The sequence below is a fragment of the Schistocerca americana genome, chromosome X (genome assembly GCF_021461395.2).
Source record: "Schistocerca americana isolate TAMUIC-IGC-003095 chromosome X, iqSchAmer2.1, whole genome shotgun sequence".
NCBI lineage: Eukaryota > Metazoa > Arthropoda > Insecta > Orthoptera > Acrididae > Schistocerca > Schistocerca americana.
Window position 1 is genome coordinate 783,892,261 of NC_060130.1, and position 24,521 is coordinate 783,916,781.

General features: G+C 44.2%; 1 protein-coding gene and 1 non-coding gene across 2 annotated transcripts in view; one reads left to right on the top strand and one right to left on the bottom strand.

Moving 5' to 3' along the window:
• LOC124556317 (alkaline phosphatase, tissue-nonspecific isozyme-like) overlaps positions 1–24,521 on the top strand; it is a 655,606-nt gene that overhangs the window by 627,985 nt on the left and 3,100 nt on the right. The gene's annotated exons all lie outside the window — the stretch shown is intronic.
• Positions 9,848–9,922, bottom strand: Trnap-ugg. The gene has a single exon. It is a non-coding gene; the product is annotated as a tRNA-Pro (tRNA).

Here is a 24,521-nt window from a genome sequence, read left to right on the forward strand (position 1 = left end):
AACAGCAAACGTTTCATGCTAACAGTAATAGTAGCAAAAGGTATACATTAAATCTCACACGGTCGGGTGAAAACCTACAATCGTATAAAATATGCTTGACAGTAAAAGCTTTCGAATCAGGACAGAAAATATTACTTTATAATTTCAGAAGAATAATTGTTTCAAAGCATTACCTCCAACGATTTAACATCATGCATTTCTAAAGTGAAAAACATTTTCCGTCCCTATATCGTCGAACGTACACTACTGACCATTAAAATTGCTACACCAAGAACAAATGTAGATGATAAACGGGTATTCATTGGACAAATATATTATACTAGAACTGACATGTGATTACGTTTTCACGCAATTTGGGTGCATAGATCCTGAGAAATCAGTACCCAGAACAACCACCTCTGGCCGTAATAACGGCCTTGATACGCATGGGCATTGAGTCAAACAGAGCTTGGGTGGCGACTACAGGTACAGCTGCCCATGCAGCTTCACCACGATACCACAGTTCATCAAGATTCATCAAGAGTAGTGACTGGCGTATTGTGACTTGCCAGTTGCTCGGCCACCATTAACCAGACAATTTCAGTTGGTGAGAGATCTGGAGAATAAACCGGCCAGGGCAGCAGTCGAACATTTACTGTATCCAGAAAGGTCCGTACAGGACCTGCAACATACGGTAGTGCATTATCCTGCTGAAATAAAGGATTTCGCAGGGATCGAATGACAGGTAGAGCCATGGGTCGCAACACATCTGAAATGTAACGTCCACTGTTCAAAGTGCCGTCAATGCGAACAAGAGGTGACCGAGACGTGTAACCAATGGCACACCATACCATCACGCCGCGTGATACGCCGGTATGGCGATGACGAATACACGCTTCCAATGTGTGTTAACCGTGATGTCGCCAAACACGGATGCGACCATGATGATCTGTAAACAGAACCTGGATTCATCCGAAAAAATGACGTTTTGCCATTCGTGCACCCAGGTTCGTCGTTGAGTACACCATCGCAGGCGCTCCTGTCTGTGATACAGCGTCAAGGGTAACTGCAGCCATGGTCTCCGAGCTGATAGTCCATGCTGCTGCAAACGTCGTCGAACTGTTCGTGCAGACGGTTGTTGTCTTGCAAGCGCCCCCATCTGTTGACTCAGGGATCGAGTCGTGGCTGCACGATCCGTTACAGCCATGCGGATATATGCCTGTCATCTCGACTGCTAGTGATACGAGGCCGTTGGGATCCAGCACGGCGTTTCGTATTACCCTCCTGAACCCAACATCTTCTTCCTGTCGGTTACATTTCGCGTCTCTAGCACATCATCTTCGTGGTGTAGCAATTGTAATGGTCAGTAGTGTAATAACGTATCTTTCTCGTTAACGAGTTATCAAGACATGACAGCAAAGCGAATTGTGTTGTTTCTTTGCATCGATACTAATTACGTGGCACGAGGAAAAATTAACATGCATTGATCGTGAGACTGCTTACATGATTCATAGAACGCAAATAATGCTTTAGCGATAAATTTATTTAGTCCTGTTGCTCAGTGGCCGGGAGCAAGTCTTTCAATGGGACCCCACTTCGGTGACTTGTGTGGCCCTATCTACTAAGTTATCCAACAGGGGTAGAGGGCCAACAGGTTGACATGGACTCCGAACGACGTGTCATGCGTAGTGACTCTTCACATCACTGAGAGCAGAAAACCAGATTAAAGGCAGTGGACAATTTCCATGGACCCACCGGGATTCGACCTTGCGCTCGAATTATCACTAAACCATCAGGCTCGACTTAGCGATGAGATACAATTTTGCAAGAACCTTCAAGAAAGTGTCGCTAATGGTATAACACGCTGTCGAAGCGTCTGAATGTCGTTTCACTCATTCAGGAATGAATTAATTGATAAACATTGTTTATTTCTTAAAACAATTATTATATTTCAGAGAATAACATGTAGAAGAAGCACGATTGGGAAAAATAATCTGGAGTGTACGATTCATAAGGAAACTCATTCCAGAGTGGAAAGGTGACACTGTTGCTAAGAAATCTCAGGTCATCAGTTCCCTAGCAGGCGCGCGGTTCCGGACTGAAGTGCCTAGAACCGCTCGGCCACAGCGGCCGGCTCGCTGCCTGGTCTCCTCCCGCAAACAACCCTAACAGAATCGACATTCGGACTAATATGACGCACGAGCTGGACAACATCCCAAAGAACTATTCTTTCAATTTCACGTGGTTGCATGATGGTTCTGTGCGTCCTACTCAAGTGGAAGGAGACTATTTCGATCACCTGAAGCATCAAAACTACAATTTTAACTTTTTTTTATCAATCCGGTCTCGAAACGTTTGGGAATGACGGGGTATATGAACTATTCGAAAAATATTGACTGCACCTATTACTAACGTACAACGCTGTTCAGCTATTCACCACCATGAATATCTCAATACTTTTTCGGCTGCGTAACTGTATTTCGTGACATGCAGTCACAACTTTGTTACAAAGAAAGTAGCATGAAGTTTGAGATAAACTTATAAAGAAACATATAATGGTAATATTACGACAGTGGTTACCCTGTTCTATGAGACAGTCAGTACAATTAAAGGAAGGAAGATTAAGAGTTTGACATCCCGTCGAGAGCGCATTCATTGAAGACGGAACACAATTACGGATTACGAAAGGATGGGGAAGGAAGTCTACTGTATCCTTGTCAAAGGAAGCAACCCGGCATTTCCCTGGAGCTATTTCCGGAAATCACGGAAATCCTAGAACTGGATGGTTGGACGGGGATTTCAACTGTTGTCCTCTCGAATATGAGACCAGTGTGCTGATCAACGCGCTACCTGCCTAGGTAGGACGATTTAAACGAAGTCCAGAAGGCCTTACAATGAATTTCCCTTTGTCGTTACATTAGCCTTAATCATAAATAAATTTAACTGTATAAGACTTACAGTAATAAGAAAAAAAGATTAATGTTGGGACTTCAATAAACACAGTGTCACTGATATGATTCCCTGGCGTTATTGGAACGATATAGAACGACGTGAAGTGAAATGAAAGCGCACATGCTTTTAGGATAAAAACATATTGCAGGAAGACATCCAGACCAACTTTTGAGTACTGCGCTAATAGTAACTCTGTATAATGAAGTCTAACGTTCTGCATCATGAGGGCACACAATAGAGGAACATGAAATTTAATTTGATTTGTGCCGAGCTATTGGAAAAATGAGACAGCGTTTTCGTCGCTCGTGAATGGCAATAGCTGGCTCGGTGCCACCCTGGAGCGGACAACGACCTGGCGTACGGAAGGAAGCGGGGGAGATCCGGCCGACTGGCGCCTCTTCCCTGCAACCCGAGGTCACGGCCCCAAACTTATCAAATAGTTCTATAGCCACTCACTTCACTCCCTTCTCAGCCAAACGTAGAGTCACTAAATCACTTTATTAATCGCTGTTATTCTCAAACTGCTACCAAAATATTTTCACAGAGAAAGTGTAGTGCCAGACTTTTATTTTTATTTCCCATTCTTTTTATTACCTCTACATGTACATACATACTCCGCAAGTTACCGTATGGTGTATGGCTAAGTGTACCATGTACCACTACTAATCATTTCCTTTCCACCTCCACTCGCAAATGGAGCGAGGGAAAAACGACTGACTGTACGCCTCCGAACGAGCCCTCATTTCTCTCATCCTGTCTTCTCGGTACTTTACGCGAAATATACGTTGCCACAGTAGAATCGTTCTGCAGCCCGCTACAAACGCTTGTTCTCTAAACATTCTCAACAGTGTTTTGCGAAAAGAACATCTCCCTCCAGGGATTCTCATTTGAGCTCGCGAAGCATCTCCGCAACACTCGCGTGTTAATCGAACCTACCGGTAACAAACCTAGCAGTAAACCTCTGAATTTCTTCAATGTCTTCCTTTAATCCTACTTGGTGCGGATCCGAATCACTCCAGCAGTTCTCACGAATGGGTCACACAATAGTTCTGTAAGCCTTGTGGATGAGCTGCCATTTTCTAAAATTCTCACAGTAACCAGAAGTTGACCATTCACCTACTCTATTACCGTCGTTTCATATTCTGTCTCTTTGCAACGTTACGCCTAGATATTTAATCGATGTGATTGACTCAGTAGGCACACCAATAATGCTCTGTTCGAACATTACACATTTGTTTCTCCTACTCATCTATATTAACTTACATTTTTATGCATTTACAGCAAACTACCATACATCAGATGAAATTGAAATTCCGTCTAAGTCATCTTGCATCCTTCTAAAGTCACTCAACGACGATACTTCACCGTTTACTACAATGTCATCAGCAAACAGTCACATACTGGTGCTCACCATATCCGTCAGATCATTTATGTACATACGAGGGCGAGCAGAAAAGTAATGCCTCCGAATTTTTTATATTAATATTCTTAAAGCTTCTTAAATAAAACAAACGTTATTAGCATTCTACATCTTTCGTGTGTACATATTTATTTCTCAACATCGTCGCTCTGGTGACGAACACATTTCTCCCAACGAGAGACCACTTTGTTGATACTGTCAGTGTAGAATGTTTGACTTGACGGCGGCACAACTTCACCTCTTATCGTACCGCTTCACCACTATCAAAGTGAAGTCCTCGAAGGTGTTCTTTAAGTTTTGGAGACAAATGAAAATCGGATGAGATCAAGTCGAAACTGTACGGAAGATGATCGATGATAGTGAACCCAAGGCGGATTGCTGCAGAAGCCGCAGCACTCGTGCGTGGTCCGGCATTGTCGTGCAGAAGAACAGGGTGCTCCATGTGTGGACAAACTCTTGGAACTCGAAACTCAGTTACAGCACGCTGTTTCTCATGCACTGTCATAGTTACGTTAGGCACCACCATATTTGATGTTACAATTCGGAGCCCTCAAGCGCAAATATACAGACGTGAAGAATAAAGACGTTAGTTTCATTTACAACACTTTAAGACGTTCCACTTAAAAAATTCGGAGCTATTACTTTTCAGCACACCATCTTAGATAGCAAGAGCTGTCCTATCACACTTCCTTGGGCCACTCCCTTGTCTCTGCTGAACACCATCAGTCGGTGACAACGGTCTGGGTTGTATTACTTAACAGATGAGTACGAGACGTATATTATCAAACTGTTCATTAATGAATTTGAATTGTGCAGTATACCGCTACTGAATTACCATCGACCTATCCTAATACTTTACGACTTATGATATGAATTGAATGATGAAAAGTGGCTAATTTATCGGTTACATACTTCCATACGTTACAATTAGTCTCGTACCAAGCATTCAAAATTTTAATGTTTTGTAAGACTCAGTTGTGAAGTGTCAGACTGCGGATCCGTAAGTCTCGGCTTCGTTCCCCCGTTAATCCTTGGATTTTTATTTATCACTTATTACTTCTTAAACCTGTGGCAATAATATGAAAAATGATCAGTTACGCCGTGGTTCACAGTACTCGTTAAACTGTAAGTCCTCCTGTCACTGGCTGGGCACATCAGGTTCAAAAATGGTTCAAATGGCTCTGAGCACTATGGGACTTAACATCTGTGGTCATCAGTCCCCTAGAACTTAGAACTACTTAAACCTCACTAACCTAAGGACATCACACACATCCATGCCCAAGGCAGGATTCGAACCTGCGACCGTAGCAGTCGCGCGGCTCCGGACTAAGCGCCTAGAACCGCTAGACCACCGCGGCCGGCCTTAAACTTCTAATCACCATGTGTCTCCAAAAACCTATAACACTCTGCATTCTTAACTTTAATATTAGTGACTTACAATTTAGGAAGGTGATGCTCCACAACCCTTAAATATTAAAAAAACGTCATGACTTACCCCCAAGAGCTGCTGATAAAACTCCTTCATTGAACAACCACATTGGATCCACAGATCATCGTCAGATTCCGATATAAAGACATTTATATCATCATACTAAGTGATAGAATAATTGGTCTCAAATAATAACCTCCATGAATTCGTCTTTGTGTGAAATAGTAAAAACTTACATCGTTAATTATAAAAATGTGCAGAGCGGTGCCCTCATTCAAGGTATGTTAACAGTCAGCATCAGGATTACGATTGGAAGCCTTCTTAGTACGCAACGTAGAATGCCTCCATTTGTAATGTTAATGCTGACTGTTAATATAATAAAAGTGAGTGCACTGTATTGCATATTTTTATGATTGACTAGCTGAGAAATGCGGTGTTGCCCAGGTATTTATTTATAGCAGTGTCCGAGGCTTCATACATGTGAAATTTATTTTTGACTTGTAAAGCTTCTTTCTACACAACATTTAAAGCAGTATGATTGGGTACCTGGCTGAAGGTCTGGTTTGCTTCACTAACATGGGCGACAGCCATGTAGAGCTAGTTGTGCGAAAATCAAGTAACACTAAGGTCGACGCTCACAACATGCGGCGTCTGGCCTTGTGCATTGTTTATGGTCATGGCATTACATGAGCTCACCGGAACTGTATACGTGTAAAAAGAATTGGTAAAGTGTTAGGAATAAGCGGGATATAAGGTATAAAAACTCGATCGCCCATGTCACTTCCCATCAACGATGTTACGAAGGGAGAAGTAACTTTGAGCCTCTGACAGCAAAGGGTTTTGAATAGCGAGATAAAGCATGATGCTCTCGATCAGAGTTATGTCGTGCCTTGCTTTCGGAAGGAGTTTCTAAAGAACGAGTTAACGCCTGATGTTCTCGAGCCAAATCGAGTCTCACCTCATGATTTTCATTGGATTCTTGTGACTGTGTAATCTTCAGGCTTTCAGTCATTCTGACGTATTTGCAAGGAATCGACCATTTTCTAGGCATTTTTATTCGTAAGGAAATGGAACCAAAGTGTTATGAGTAGTATACAAATCACAAATCAAACTAAATAAATCCGATTCTCCTAGCGAAGAATGTAAATATAACCGACTGAAAGAAGCAAAGTGGTGTCGTTAAGTTTTTAAGTGAAATCAGTAAATCGGTATACCTAGGCGCATGAATTCGCTGTGAATTTGTATTTTTGGTCTGTTATGAAACTAACAGTGCTATCTATTGGTGCTTTGGCGTACCACACCTTGATGATTAAACATCCAAAATACTAAGCTGAGCAGATGATATTAGATAAAACTTTAAATTGCGATATCTTTTTTGTGTGTTCTGATTTTGATTAAAGAAAGCCTACATCTTGTCCCAAGCTACGCTCAAGTTACCTGTGAAAACCACATGAAAATTCTTCTAGTAGTTTATCGTGTTCAAACAGACAAACTGGCAGATGCGACGGTTTTGCAGTTTTATTATTACTGTAGACAGACGATGTAATTTTTTGACATTTCGCAACAGTGACGAATTCGTGAATTTTTTTTATTTGACGCCACTGATTGTATCACCTAGTATGATGTTTTAAATGTTTTCATGTGAGAACCTGATGATGGACTGTGGAACGGAACTACTTGTTCAAAAAAGAAATTTTATCATCAGCTCTTCTTCATGATAGTGACTTACTCGTATATATAAGAATAAAAAAATGTTAAAAATTATTAACTTACTTGAATCAATAATGTAACACTTTCTGCAGGAAGAAGCAGATTATACTGCGTTTTCTGAATGTTCAGTCGAAGTCCATCCAGTGAGAAGAGTTAGTGACTTTCACGAAGGAACATATTATTCACAATTTTCTCTGCAAACCGTTCCTGGCTCGGAATTAAAAAAATAACTTTTATTTACGAAGAAAATGAGATTTAGTTCACATACATAAAAAAGAGTAAAACATTTTGGAATGTCCCACTTAGTTGTTCATCATGCACACGAAACAGCACTACTCTGAAACTTGCGTGACTTATTTAACACTAGCTGGCAAACCCTGCCTTGCTCGGGTATTTATTTATAGCTCTGACGGAGACTTCATACAAGTTTTTATTTTTGGCTTATAAAGCTTCTTTGTCCACGACGTTTGAAGTACTATGATTGGGCAAGTGAATGGTGAATGATGACATTGTTTGCTCCTCTGACATGGATAACAACCACATAGAACTGGTAGCGTGAAAAACAACATGTAGCGTCTGGCATTGCACTTCGTTTATGGTCATGGCATAATATAAGCTCACCAAGAATTATACACGTTTAAAGAGAAATGGTAAATTGTTAGGGATAAGAGGGATTCGGGGTATAAAAACTCTCTCGTCTGTGCCACTTCCCGTCAAAATTTCCAGTTCTATCATTTTATTTTGGAGAGAAGCACCTTTAAGGCTCTGTTACTGAGGGTCCTGAATAGAGAGATAATGTATGACGCTCCTTTAACCCTCTGTTACTGAGGGTTCTGAATAGAGAGATAATGTTTGACGCTCACGATCAAAGCTACGTCGCACCTCGATTTCGGAAGGTGTGTGTGTGTGTGTGTGTGTACAGAGTATGACAGCTAAGACAGGCCACCCCAAATATATTCAGAATGAATAAATATAGTGAGGTGCGTTTTTGGCCAAGTTATATAATACGGCGAATTTCCTGACGTTCACAAGTGATCTTCATCGTTTGTAGTCGTCGAATCACGACAACGACTTTATTTTTTCTAATAGAACTGTGTATTTTTTTGCTGCGTTTGAAACAAGCTTCTAAGAGCACTTCAACTGCAAAATATGTAAATGATTGATCAAATAGTATCATGATAATAGCGCCACAAACCACTGTCCCGCAGTCACAGAAGACGTTCCACAAACGTCGCCCTATTACACCAAATGTAAGCAAACACGTAACTCAAGTACGGTTCGTGTATCCGTTATCAGGCTGTCAGACAAAGTACTCAAAATGTTGACCTCGAGCGTTGCTATACGCTATAAAGTGATTCTAGAGAAACAGGAGTTACGCCCCCCCACCCCCCCGGGCTTCCACAACCCCACCCACCCTCTCCCCTCCCCCTCCCTTCTCCTCTCCCACTGACATCAACACACTCCCCCTCTCCCTCCTATCCGCACCTCTTCCCTTTGGCAGGTCCCCGGCTTTGTGCGCCGGAGGTCGTCGCCAGTGCTCGTGTGTGTCTTCCTGTTAGTGCTTCAGTGTCTCTCCGTTTGTGCTCCTCGGTTCACGTGTGTAAACTCGTTCTTCCCCGTTGTGTACAGTGATGAACGTTTTTTATCCAATCCGTACGTCAGTGAACGGCTTCATTTATTTTTACTGTGACTGTGTCCCGTTTTTGTCCACCATGTTTGTTTCTTTTTCTGTTTTTCTGTTTCCTGTATGTGTTCACTGTGACCGAAGAGCGGCGTAGATAGGCCGCTGCCGGCCTATCTTCATTGTAAAGGTATTAAAATAAGTATAAAGAAAAAAACAGGAGATAAGTGCTTAAAGTTCCGTCGACAAAGAGGTCATTAGAGACGGAGCAGAAGCTCGGGTTGGGGAAAGATGGAGAAGGAAATCGACTGTGCCCTTTACAAGGAACCATGGCGGCATTTGCTTTAAGCGATTCGGGGAAATAACGGAAGACCTAAATCAAGATGGCCAGGGACGGGTTTGAACCGTCGTCCTCCCGAATACGAGTCCAGCGTGCTGACCACTGAGCTACCCAGATCGGTCTGGAGAAACAATACTGCATGCACGCCGAATTTCATCTGAAGTTAATGGCAGCATAGACCCATTTTATAAGGTATTTCATGCCTTCTGGGGTCGTCTATGTTTCCTAACAGATCTCTTAATTTCCACTACAGATAGAACTGTAGAGGTGTTAAGCTTGATGAGTGTGTAGACCACTTTGCGTTTCCTGAACGACCATTCCATGGTTCCAGAATGAGACTTTCACTCTGCAGCGGAGTGTGCGCTGATATGAAACTTCCTGGCAGACTAAATCTGTGTGCCGGACCGAGACTCGAACTCGGGACCTTTGCCTTCCACGGGCAAGTGCTCTACCAACTGAGCTACCCAAGCACGACTCACGCCCTTCCTCACAGCTTTACTTCCGCCAGTACCTCGCCTCCTGCTTTCCGAACTTCACAGAAGCTCTCCTGCGAAACCTAGCAGAACTAGCACTCCTGGAAGAAAGAATATTGCGGAGACATGGCTTAGCCACAGCCTAAGGGATGTATCCAGAATGAGATTTTCACTCTGCAGCGAAGTGTGCTGATATGAAACATCCTGGCTGATTAAAACTGTGTGCTGGACCGGACTCGGGTCCCGAGTACGAGTCTCGGTCCGGCACACAGTTTTAATCTGCCAGGAAATTTCATTCCATGGTTCTCCAAATGTTCTCTTAAGAGGGTGTGTCATTTCATGTGCACAGTTGGAGAGATATCCGTCGTGTTAGTACCACTCTGATTGCCTTTGTAGAGTGGGATGTCTTCCAATACATGCGATAGCAGCATATCATAGGAACTCAAGATAATTGAGTCTAATTAGATTTCCATCAGTAAAATAGGAACCAATGGTGCTGGTCTTGAAAAACACGCACCAAACTTTGACATACCAAGAGCGTTATTTTTATCCTCTTCTTTGAGTTAGTGTGAGTTTTCAACTGTCGATTAATGCACATTGCAAAGAATGACTAGCCGATGGCTTGTAAATGATGCTCAGTCTTCAAACAAAATTTTGCATAGATATGTCGTATCACTTTGCTCTTTTCGTAGATAACATTCGGAGAACTGTAACCATTTTTGGTAGTCATTGCCATAAAGCTGTAGATGCAGCTAAGTGCGAAGAGCATAAAATGTGATTGAATTTAGTGTGCGCAGAGCACTCGTTTGATTGATCCTTTTCGTACTTCCGAGATCCCTCTTAGTGACATTTGCAGTGTGTGTTACTGGTGCTAAAATGTTAGTTTCATTCCTTTCATCAGTTGCTCATCTTTTTCCTTGGCGTATTTTATTCTCCACAGTGGCACGATCTAGATGCTCTTCAGATTACTACCGCACCGCTGCTCTAATAGCTTGGCAACATCCACCATATTTTTTCCTCCGATTATTTTCTGTTGGCTGTTCTAATTTGTTGTCTTTCTTCGCATTGTGTTCTGTTGGTCTGTATCTATTTGCCGGCCGCGGTGGTCTAGCGGTTCAGGCGCTCAGTCCGGAACCGCGGGACTGCTACGGTCGCAGGTTCGAATCCTGCCTCAGGCATGGATGTGTGTGATGTCCTTAGGTTAGTTAGGTTTAAGTAGTTCTAAGTTCTAGGGGACTGATGACCACAGATGTTAAGTCCCATAGTGCTCAGAGCCATTTTTTTGTATCTATTTCCATATTCTGTGAATCTGAGGCTTGCCTCTTCTGAACGCATTTTGTGGTTTGTTGCGAAGCCTCTTTTCCTGCTACTGAGTTATTCAAAAATTTAGGTGACAATGAAAAAACAAAAAATTTCAACGATCGACAGATGGGATTCGTTGTTCTGTACATCAAGATCCACTTTTTCTTAATTTGCAGGCATGGAGGACGTGAAGCAACTGTTGGTACGAACAGTAAAGTTTTTGATGCCGCCCGCGTTATTCCACTGTCAGCTGCAACAATTCTCTGTGGGACTGAACGAAAAGTATAGACACTTTATATATTACTCCAACACACATAGTTAAGATGCATGCCTGGAACGATTTTTAGATTTAAAACACGCTAATGTTAAATTTATGAAGAAAAAGGAGTGCACGAACGAAAATTAAAGCATCCCGAACGGATTGCAGACCTCTCATTTTAAGTGGACTGCCCTCAGTGAACAATGCTGCCAGTTAGACATTGCAACGTGAGAAACAACTTATTTCTAATTTGATGGGGATGGATTTAAAAAGAAAATCGCGTTGTAGAAGGGTAAAATTCTGACAAAAAATGCAGTCCCGTTCTCTAGGCTCACTGGCGTCAAATAAAACGTGAAGTTCGAAGACTTCGTTGTGGCCTTGACAGAATTACAGCTACACTTTCCTTAACGTTTTGAAGACACTGCCAGTCTTACATCTGTTCCCCAGCTGTTTTCGAGACCGCTTGCCGCATTAGTTGAAAGCATCCCAGTAAATTTTTATGTAGAACTGATTGATCTGTAATGTAATCTCCGTTTTAAAGACAAAGCCTTTTACGTTAAAACTGTGCAGGACGTCTACATTGTCTTCCTCAAGAAGATTTTCCGCGTATCCATAATGCGGTTGCAAAAGTGATACAATATTTTGATCAACATATGTATGTCAAAGACCTTCTTTTCCATTATTTAAGTCATGATTGCATGGCAAACTGAATGCGAAAATCTGTGAAATTGTCCAGATAAACATTATGTATTCAGTGTGCCAAAAATAATGAAATAATACTGAAAATTTGTTACGTTTGTGATATATGTTTTTAAGAAATATGAAATCAAATCGTTTGCAGGATAACTGCATTACCATCTAAATATGGAGCGTTAGCTTCATCCCCATCTCCCCCCTATTCAAGCTCGAACGTCATGGTGTGGCAGTGGGGGAAGTATGCAGCCAGGCTGAGCACTATGAAACACGAGCCAGCTAGGGCACAGCTCGAGAGCCGATTTCTCGGCCGCCCCTTCTTTTGAGGATAGCAGTGACTTGCAGCCACCAAGAACAATTATGCCTGAGACATGTAGATCAGTCTTCGGGTTGACACACTAAATTCACTCTTAATAAATTAAATTTATTCGGAACTTCAGGCTGACCCAGTTGTAGGGACGCGATGAATTTGCCAGTTCTACTAATGGGCAACATTATGCAATGGCTCTCACTAGTGGAGAGTAAACTGAATGTCCCTTATAAATACCATGATTAAGTGCAGAGGAAGTAACAGAGCCGGCCGCTGTGGCCGAGCGGTTCTATGTGCTTCAGTCCGGAACAGCGCTGCTGCTACGGTCGCACGTTCGAATCCTGTCTCGGGTATGGATGAGTGTGATGTCCTTAGGTTAGTTAGGTTTATGTAGTTCTAAGTTCTAGGGGAACTATTTTAGAAATTTATATTCAAGCCATGAGAAGTCTGTCGTCAGAGGGACATGACTAGAGGAAAGTTCTCTGTGAACATACGCAAAACGACTAGCGAAGTCATTGCTGCTACATCAGCCTCCATATTGTTAGCGTGATAAGTGTACTAATGCTGGTTGTTTCGGCTGTAGCTCCAGCGTCAAATGATACTCCTATAAGCTGCTGTGACACCTCTTGTCATGGTGGTAGTAGGGGGATCATTTCTCCAAATGTAAGGCATCGCCTTGTTGGTTCTAGCAGATGCTGCATTTTCCGCGAACTGAATTGTCCCAAGAGGCTATAGTCTAATGTGGAATAGTTATTATCTGGCGTGTAAGCCGGATTTTCCTAGGCACAAGAATTATGCCCAGTATAAAAGGGAAGTGTGTCTTGCTTCGACAGGGACGCAAAACTAAAATACGTAGCGCACTTTAAAAACTGTCTTGAAGAGCTGTCGAATCCACCACTACACAAAGATGAAATAGATATGTTTTTCAAAATCATGGCTATGATCGTGAAAAAACTTTAGCCAAATCCAATTACGCAGACGAAGATCGGAGCTTTCCAAATCGTCACAGAGGGAGAAGTCTTAAATCATGTTTCAATGTGATTCTAGTTCAGCTACTGTGAATTACTACGGAAGTCATTCGTCCTCAAAGCACTCATCAGCACCGTTCCTCAGGTCAGCCACTGACACACCTGCAGCACCTCTTAGTGAAGTAACTCAAACAAGTAACATTGTCAGTTAGGTGCTCGGATTTTCGTTAAATGATCTTACTGATGACCAGTACTAATACAACAAATAATACGAAAAAAGGCAACGTTTTGTATAAAATTCGATACTTCAATTGCTGTATAAAACTCACTGGAAGCTATGAAAGCTGCTTTGCGGTTGTTTGTAGCTGAGGTTTTTGTTGTGTGTTAAAGACTTGTAAAATGTTTATTTTTTGATTGAATTTCTTGCAAAATATAAATAAGTACTACTAACTGCTATAAGAAATATGCTTTCACACAATGAACTTTGCGGACAGCACGTACGCACTGAATAGTCAATGCGGTTGCAGTTTTATTTTCTGTGAAAACACAAATGCGCTATGTATTTTAGTTTTGCGTCCCTGCCAACGCGAAACGCCCTGTCCTGTCCGTACTGCACAAAACACCTCTTCCTAGGAAAATCCGGCTTTAAGGCTCAAGTTGCGACGTTCTCGCTACAAGTACAATATGCAGGCAGCCGCCACAGCGCCCCACTTTCCACGGCGACAGAAAATCGCTTTATCGTCTGTATATCCTAGAAAAACAACGGGAGCAGCTTGAAATTCACGTGTGGTTAACTCATTAGACTATTCCAAAGTATCTAAAAAGAACTACATCTAACTGTAATTGGGAACAGACTTTTTTTTTCATTTTTTAAACATATGAAATTTTCTCGCCCGTGAAATACCTTCATACTAATCACGCCATATCGCGAAAACTAGTGGACTGAATGAAATATTTGTTTCCTTTGAATACAAAAATATCTCGTGCAGCAAGTCGATTTTCGAAATATTGTTTTCTGTTTTCAATGTTTAGCTTGCACCAAGTATGAGATTCGAAATATGTACCGACTACAAGTATTACGTAAACATTCCGAAATTAACGTATGGTATAGCTGTCCATTGTGTCCCCTTTATGCCATTAAACGGTACACGTAATCTCCTACTACAAAAGCTCATAGGGAACTGGTAAGCACACTGCTTTGTACAGTGGAAGTTCTAACACAGTAAGAGCTCACAGTGCCTGGTTCCCGTTGGCGTATTGGTGACTGGAACAGTGCAACCCGATTCCTATCAAATGTCAACTACACTACTGGCCATTAAAATTGCTACACCACGAAGATGACGTGCTACAGACGCGAAATTTAACCGACAGGAAGAAGATGCTGTGATATGCAAATGATTAGCTTTTCAGAGCATTCACACAAGGTTGGCGCCGGTGGCGACACCTACAACGTGCTAACATGAGGAAAGTTTCCAACCGGTTTCTCATACACAAACAGCAGCTGGCCGGCGTTGCCAGGTGAAACGTTGTTGTGATACCTCGTGTAAGGAGGAGAAATGCGTACCATAACGTTTCCGATTTTGACAAAGGTCGGATTGCAGCCTATCGCAATTGCGGTTTATCGTATCGCGACATTGCTGCTCGCGTTGGCCGAGATCCAATGACTGTTAGCAGAATATGGAATCGATGGGTTCAGGAGGGTAATACGGAACGCCGTGCTGGATCCCAACGGCCTCGTATCACTAGCAGTCGAGATGACAGGCATCTTATCCGCATGGCTGTAACGGTCGTGCAGCCACATCTCGATCCCCTAGTCAACATATGGGGACGTTTGCAAGACAACAACCATCTGCACGAACAGTTCGACGATGTTTGCAGCAGCATGGACTATCAGCTCGGAGACCATGGCTGCGGTCACCCTTGACGCTGTATCAGAGACAGGAGCGCCTGCTATGGTGTACTCAATGACGAACCTGGGTGCACGAATGGCAAAACGTCATTTTTTCGGATGAATCCAGGATCTGTTTACAGCATCATGTTGGTCGCATCCGTGTTCGGCGACACAGTGGTGAACGCACATTGGAAGCGTGTATTCGTCATCGCCATACTGGCGTATCACCCGGCGTGATGGTATGGGGTGCATTTGTTACACGTCTCGGTCACCTCTCGTTCGCGTTGACGGCACTTTGAAGATTGGATGATACATTTCAGATGTGTTACGACCCGTGGCTCTACCCTTCATTCGATCCCTGTGAAACCCTACATTTCAGCAGGATAATGCACGACCGCATATTGCAGGTCCTGTACGGGCCTTTCTGGATACAGAAAGTGTTCGACTGCTGCCCTGGCCAGCCCATTCTCCAGATCTCTCACCAATTGAAAACGTCTGGTCAATGGTGGCCGAGCAACTGGCTCGTCACAATACGCCAGTCACTCCTCTTTATGAACTGTGGTATCGCGTTGAAACTGCATGGGCAGCTGTACCTGTACACGCCATCCAAGCTCAGTTTGGCTCAATGCGCAGGCGTATCAAGGCCGTTATTACGGCCAGAGGTGGTTGTTCTGGGTACTGATTTCTCAGGATCTATGCACCCAAACTGCGAGAAAATGTAATCACATGTCAGTTCTAGTACAATATATTTGTCCAATGAATACCCGTTTATCATCTACATTTCTTCTTGGTGTAGCAATTTTAATCGCTTGTAGTGTACTTTAAATAGGACTGTTGAGAGCACATGTTTCAATATTATGGGTGCATTCAATAAGCAATGCATCATATTTTTTTCTGAACGCTGGTTGGTTTTGTTCGTGATTCCAATACACCATATTATTCCCCACTCTTTTGGCTACAAAACGCTACTTTTCAACATAATCTCCGTTCAGTGCGACGGCCTTAGCCCGGCTTACTGCGAGGGCCTGTACGCCCGCATGGTACCATCCTACTGGTCGGCATCGCAGCCAACGACTTGCTGCATCAATAACCTTCCCATTATCAACGCACTGCTTCCCGCAGAGTGCATCCTTCATTGGGCCAAACAGTTGGACGTTGGAGGGTACGAGATCCAGGCTGTAGGGTGGATGAGGAAGAACAGTCCAATAAAGTTTAGTGAGCTCCCTGCGCAAACTTTTGTAAGGCCTTGTGCTGTCATGGAGAAGTTGATTTGCATTTTCGTGCGACGAACACGCTGCAGTCGTTTCTTCAGTTTCTTGTGGGTAGCACAATACACTTCAGAGTTGATCGTTGTATCATGAGGGATGAGGAAGGTCATAAACCGATTAACATCTTCAGATTGCTTCAACAGCTGTGGGTGTTGCTTTGAATTTTTTCATCGGAGGAGAGGCGGTGTGGCGCCACTCAATGGATTGCCGTTTTCTTACCGGTTCGAAGTGATGAACCCATGTTTCGTAGGCTGTCACGATATTCGACAAGAAATTGTCACAGTCAGCTTCGTAGTGCCCAAACAGTTCCGCACAGATGGTCTTTCGCTGCTGTTTATGGACATCTGCCCAGCGGGCAGACACCTATGGATAATCCCAACTGGCGGACGAGTGTGTCAACATTACCAACAGAGATATCCAGTTCTGCAGCGAGAGGTTTTATTGTGATTCGTGGATCACCTCGAGTGAGAGTGTCCACACATTCCAACATTGCAGGAGTCACAGCGGTCTGCGGCCGGGCGGCACGTGGGAGGTCTTGCACGTTTGTGCGACCTTGTTGTAGTGATGAGAGACGCCTCGCCCAACGACTCATCGTGCTTTTGTTCACTGCCAGGTCTCCGTGGCTATTCTGCAACAATGATGCTCTCGTTTCCCGCAACAACAAAAAAATCAATGACACAACTTCATTACAGACGTCATTTTGAAGGCTACGTATAGTCCAACCACCAATCGGAACTTCATGAAACTATAGAGGCTCAAGCGGAAATATTCTACGATGCCCCACAGCAAATTCCTCATTTTTTCAACTGCCCGAGAAAATAATGCGATTCTTACTGAACACCTCAAGTACTACCTGCTCGACACTGCTATCGAAGACGTGAAAGTGCTCGTAGGATGTTATCTGACAGTTCACATGGACGTTGCACGTGGATGGGTCGATACACATCGCAGTTCTTTTTCCACTTTTCTTGTAAAGATGTTCGTCCCTTAGAGCAGAAGTAACTCATGGCCGTAGGGCCTCTTGTGTGTTCACTGACCTTTGATGACAGAAGAGTTGCTGTAATGATTTAACCCGATATTTGACACCATACTGTCAGTGGTTACGTGCACAATTGTTATCGGATACTACCATATCTCTATTAGGCACAAATATTGCACAATGTTTGGTACAAACGGAAATCATGATAGCAACCTGGCGTATCGAAATAATTTCACACGGAATTAACAGATACATGATTAAAACGCAGTATAGACACAATCTTGACATTTAAATGAGAATTACCCCTAGTTATGCAGCAGTGCATCGTTTAAGTCTGAATCCGTGAGCCTCTGATACCCCACTTTGTTCCTTACCGACTGTGTCATCAAGTTGCACAGGGAATTTGCTTCATCTCCATGCAAGTGAATCTTGAAAGCAACCAATGAGAGACCTGAAACGTGTTGCTGCGTGCACATTCGCGTGATCGTCCACGCATCCGCTGTATACTAACGACGCAGAATGCCGCTCAAAAGCCTCACGTCATCGGGTTCCACGTAGTCAATCGCACAATGTAGGACGTTGTTTAACTTTGCGTGTTTAACGCAACCCAAAACTAAAATATCGATTTAAATTTCCTGATAAAGTGAGAGCGTATGACACTGTCGACGGTGATCCGTCTGTCGGCTGGGGACGTTTAGCTCGTCGGCTCCCTCGGTGCAAATAAAGGGAAGTAGACTATGTGCCGGCTGCCCCTACTTTCTGTCATCCAACACAAACATGACACCACACTACTCACACCCATTACTGTCACCTACACTTATTAGATACACTTAAATGCTCACCTCTCACGTTTCGCAAAGGAACGGTGCAATTCTCCGTGAAGGACAGGAAAACATTTCCAATCAGGTGGCTCATCCCGCCCAGATAATAATGACATATGACTTTACTTTTTTAACGCATTTTCACTAGCTCACTTTCTTGTCTGTCTATCTGTTCGGTGCAAAGTTTTCAATTGATTTTAAACTAACTTCCCGATGCGGGACACACTTGAAATTTTAAACATAGCTCAGAAATGAATGGGAATGCAATACTGACTCTCTTGTCTGTCCGTTCGGTACGGGTGGGAGGTGCGAGTGAAAAATCTCGGTTGACCTGTATGAATCGTACGTTGTGTGGGGATTATCGGAATTTATTTCAGGCGGTATTGAACAGAGGGCACGACTGAACAGATAGAGTGGGATAAAGAGATTTAAAGAAAGAGGGGGAGAAGGAGATGTGTCCAACACATGTAACAAATGCGTACACGGGAGAAGTTGACGGTAAAAAGCATGTTATTTTCAACTTCGGACAACTAAATATTTCGAAAACGACGGATCGTTCTAAGAAAATGTTCTAGGTGAAAACTTAATATCAGTAAAGGGGACATCTGTCTGTGCTACGACTGGGCAGCTCCTAACCACCCTTCCTGCGCGATGGAGGTCAGCCTCGTATTTTCAAATGGGAACCCCCACATTTTATTGCATATTCGGATTCTACGCCAGAAAATACGTACGATTTACTCAGACCATTGTTTTATGGTCGCGGCAGATGGTGCTGTAATCTATAAATATCCTGTGTGCGAGTTTTTGCAATTAAGAACACACGTATCTGATTCTACATTTCCCTCATGAATCCATGGATCCTGCGTGTCAGGAGGGGGCTGTTCAAGCTGGTGGAGACTCTGTAACGGTGTGGTGCATGTGTAGTTAAAGTGATGTGGGACCCTTGATACGTCTAGATACGACGCTGACAGGTGACACGTACATAAGCATTCTGTCTGATCACCTACCGCCATTCGTGTCCATTGTGCATTCCCGTGGACCTGGGAACTCCAGCAGGACAATGCGGCACCCAACATGTCCAGAACTGCTACAGAGCGGCTCCAGGAACAGTCTTCTGAGTTTCCGCTGGCCACCAAACTCCCCAGACATGAACATTATTGAGTATATCTGGGATGCCTTGCAACGTGCTGTTCAGAAGAGATCCCCACCCCCTCGTCTTCTTACGGATTTATGGACAGCCCTGCAGGATTCATGGTGTCAGCTCCATACAGCACTACTTCAGACATTAGTCAAGTCCACGGCACGTCGTTTTGCGGCACTTCTATTTGCTTAAGGGGGCTCTTCAGCCTAAATGTAAACCTTTGAATTCTAGGGTTGATATTTATGTCCGAAATTTACTTTAGTGTTGCAAATTCGACTGTACAGTTCAATATGGCAAGCCGTTTCAGTGGTTAGAAACTACGTTTAATGTGATCCAGGAACAACGATGTGGCTGTAATAGTTTCCCATCGAGATGTTTGATTTTGGTGAGTCCCCTTGCCTCTCACAATTGGGGTGCTTGATTTCGGTGAGTATCCATGGCAGGTGCGCCCGTCACTATCACTTCATGGGCGTTTTACCTTATTACAGTTGTTGTGCTTTGTATTTCGTTGGTAGCCGCGTTGGGCGGAAACACACAGGGGAATCAGTCACCCTGTTGGCGGAGTTCTAAGATGGGCACCGAGATCAAGCATTCCTATGGTTTCAGAACTCACCACAGTGAACACCACAGGAACAGGAAAATACGTTACCATATAAGTAGCTTATTTGTTAAAAATTTCAGTCTCTAGCCAAATTATTTGTACTGTACGATCCCATTTGCAACACTCAAGTAACGTTTGAAATCAGTATCAACCGTTAGAACACAGAGGATTGTTGTTGTTGTTTTTGGGGGGAGGAGACCAGACAGCGAGGTCATTGGTCTCATCGGATTATGGAAGGACGGGGAGGGAAGTCGGCCGTGCCCTTTCAAAGGAACCATCCCGGCATTTACCTGGATTGATTTAGGGAAATCACGGAAAACCTAAATCAGGATGCCCGGACGCGGGATTGAACCGTCGTCCTTCCGAATGCGAGAGAACACAGAGGTTTACATTTTACATTTACATCACAAATGAAATATAGAATCAAATCTGTCTGGTCTTAATTGCGAAAACAGGCACACTTGATTAACACCATCTACCACGAATGAGAAGCAATGGTTTTAATAAACTGTACGAATTTCTGGTGTAGAATCCGAATATGTAATAAAAATGGGGGGGAGTGGGGGGGGGGGGGGTTCCCACATGTAAATACAAAGCTGATGCCGCCTACTCTGGAGGAGTGGTTAGGCGGTGGCCATTTGTAATCCAGACAGATGTCCCCTTTACTAATATTAAGTTTTCACCTACAAAATTTGTTAGTACAATGCGTCTTATATATATGGGTGAATATTAATAAAACCGACAAACTGTAGGGACAGATTCCTGACACTAGAAATGGAGGAAGAAAGGTCCTATGGACATGTGCCCCGAAATTGAGGTGCGCGTGCGACATCAACAAATCGTCCCAGAACACAGTACAGAGCTGCATCGCATCCACGTCACAACAGATATTCAAAGCGGCCTCCATGAGATTGCATGTGAAGGGAATAGCAGCGGTTTTCATGCAGGATACACTTAATCGCACTCTAGCTTACACCATGTTGGCGGGACATTGCCTGGAGCTTGTATAAGGATTCGTCTCAATATCATGTAGAGTCCGGTCTTCCAAATTTGGTGTACGCACAGTTCGCCTCTTTCCTGCACGTTCGTCTGTCCGAAAGGACCTATGGTCACACAAGTGCCCAAAAAGGGCTTCAAATATAATGTGATGTGGTTAGAGTCTGTGAGGTTACTTGTTTTGGTATAGCCTTGCTGTCTCCAGACCGTTCCCATCTACTTGGCCGTACACAAACACCTTCTTGGCTTGTTCCTGATAAGAATACTGGACAATTATGCTGCTTACAGTACGCTCCATGAATTACACAGCATGTAACACACACACAGCACGTGGTCAGAGGAACTGTCATTCGTCAGCGCCGTCTCCCGTGACAACGATGCATTTCCAGACACATGTCCTAGGACATTTTTTCCCCATGTCCATTAATAAATCTGTCCCTGCTGCTTGTCGGTTTTATTAATCTTCATAGGGTGAATCACCTAGAACTTGCACCGCTAATGTTGCGGAGATGGGAAGATCGTATTTTGAAAAGTTTCCACATCAAAATTTATTTGTACCATTCAACCTGCGTAGTTATTAAGTACGATGTTGTTTTATATATAATTAAGGTGAGGACGTCCAATTTATTAAACACTCCCATCATAGCACAAGACATTAAACTTATCATCTGGTCCAAACGCAACACGCCCCCTGGTCACGACTCTGTCACCTACCGCCACCTTCGAGAAAGCCCCTATTCCTTCCTGACTGTCCTCGCCCATCTATAACGTCATCCTCTCCACCGGCTTCTACCCTGACCTGTGAAAGACCTCCAAAAGCCCTTATTCCTTCCTGACTGTCCTCGCCCATCTCTATAACGTCATCCTCTCCACAGGCTTCTACCCTGACCTGTGGAAGACCTCCCGCGTCCTCTTATTCCTCAAACCCAACAAACCCCTTTTGCCGCCTCTTCCTGTCATCCGATCTGCCTCACCTCTGTCTTCAGTAAGGTCTTCGAATCCATCCTCTCCCACACCATATCCATCAGCACCTTACTCAACACCACCTCCTCCCCTTTACCCAGTGTGGCTTCCAACACTCCTTCTCCACTGACGACCAACTCCTTAACCTCGTTCACCTTCTGTCCCTCCAGCTCAACTCCCGTCGCTCTGCCTTTTTTGTTTCCCTTGACCTCCAAAATGCCTATGACCTTGTATGGCATCCTTCTTTAAACTCCAAACCAACGGCCTGCCTATCAATTTTGTCCGTCTGGTCGCTTCCTTCCTCTCGCACCGTCCTTTCTATGTCACCCTCCACAACACCAACTCCCGTATCTTGTATCCCACTGCTGGCGTCCCCCAGGGCTCTGTCCTCCTCTCCTCTCTCCTTTATCTCTTGTATACGGCTGATATGCCCAAGCCACCCCCACCTGTCCACCTTCTCCAGTATGCTGATGACACTGCCTTCCTGGCTCTCTATCCTACCCTTCAACGGTCCCAACTTACCCTCCAAACCCACCTTAACCAGTTCACCACTTGGTGTAACCAGTGGTTCCTCCATCTCAACCCCTCCAAAACCCAGGCAATCATCATAGGCCACACCACCCATTCCTTTCATCTCCATGATTTCTACCTCACCCTTTTTGGTTGTCCCATCCAGCTTACCCCCACCCTGAGATACCTTGGCCTCACCCTCGACTGACACCTCACCTGGACCCCTCACCTCCAGACCATCCAGCGGAAAGCCCATTCCCGCCTCCGCTTTCTGAAACTCCTGTTTGGCCGGACATGGGGATTGCATCCTTCTACCATCCTCTACACCTACAAATCCCTCATCCCTCCTGTCCTCTGTTATGCCAGCGTTGCCTGGATTTCCGCACCCACCCACTTTTACAAGGCCCTCCAAATCCTCGAACACCATGCACTCTGCATTGCCTTTCATATCCGCCTTCCTTCCCCCACACGGCTCCTGTATGAACTCATCCCCTTCCCCCACCTCCTCCTGTTCCTCCAACATCTCCGCATCCTTTACATTGTCCGCAGGCTTGATGCCCCCCACCCTCTGGTTTCCTCCTTCCTCTCCACCCGCCGCCCGTTGCCACGCCTCTATCGCTGTATCCCTCCCTCTCTCCACCTCCACACCCTCCATCTCCTTCATCAGGGCAATTTCCAGCGCCTCCCCCTCCCAGATGATGAACTTCGCCGTGACATCTGCCCTTCCTTCCAACTATAACCTGGCCTTGTTCCCCCCCCCTCCCCAGGGCCCCCTTTTTCCTCTCCCCTCCTTCTCCCAGAGCATATTTTCCTCCTTCTCCCCCCCCCCCCTGAGACCCTGCACCCCATCCTTGTCTGTTTCCTTCCCGCATCCCTCCCTACCTGGCCCTCTTCAGCGCGCCCCCCATCCATCTTCCCCCTTCTCTTCCCCTCTCTCCTTTCTTCCAGTCTCCCTCATCTCATTGCGCCTGGCAGATCCTCCATTTTGATCATTGTGAGTGTTGCGTTTAGTTTCTCCTGTGCGTCAAGAGGTGTGATTTTAATTGTGTGCTGCCCTTGTACTTAGTGTCACTGTCAGTGTTTGTTATGTGCTACACCATCTGTCGATACTTTTATGCTCTGGTCACACTGTGACTTGTGTTCTTTTAATTGTCCCAGTGTGTGGTTTTTTGTCTGCACTACTTTCTTATGGTTTTTATCTCCATTTTACAGTCGCCCTTTTTTTTGTCTATTGCCTTCCATGATGTTCCTCCTTTTTTATATCTACGTTCACCATGTTTTCTCCTTTGTATATTTTTAAATGTCTTCTATTGTTTGTTCTATGTCTTTCGGTTGAAGAGCAGCGCATATGCTGCTGCCAGCCCGCCCCAGTGTGGAATTGAAATACAATAAAGGAAAAAAAGTCCAATTTATCGCCTCAGTTAGGATGCAGACTACAATTAAACTCTTCGGCATATCGGCGAAATGCCGCGCGTGATGAGGATATGGGCAAGGGACACTACGTAAGTATTGTGTGGATCAGTTTAGAATTTGAGTCTGTCAGGAAGTGTGCTAGTATAGTCTGTGCAGTTGCAATGACCACTGTACCCGGATGGCTTAGTGGTCAGAGCGTATGCGTAGTAAGCCGGACCCCCAGTCTCGAATTCCAGCCCGGTAAAAATTTTCAACTTTCCCCATTGATTTAAATCAATGCCCACTCGTAGCCAATTCTGCACTTCCTTTGTGCTTACTATGTTGTTACGTTCGCTTGCAGTGTGCTTGTGTGTTGCTTGAGCGCACTGTGATATGCTAGTCAGTTACTGTGTGACAGTCCAGGCAGCTGGTCGTGTGTGAACCATGGCAGTTACCAATGCAGAAAAAGCCGACATGATCATGGTGTATGGAGAGTGTAGGTA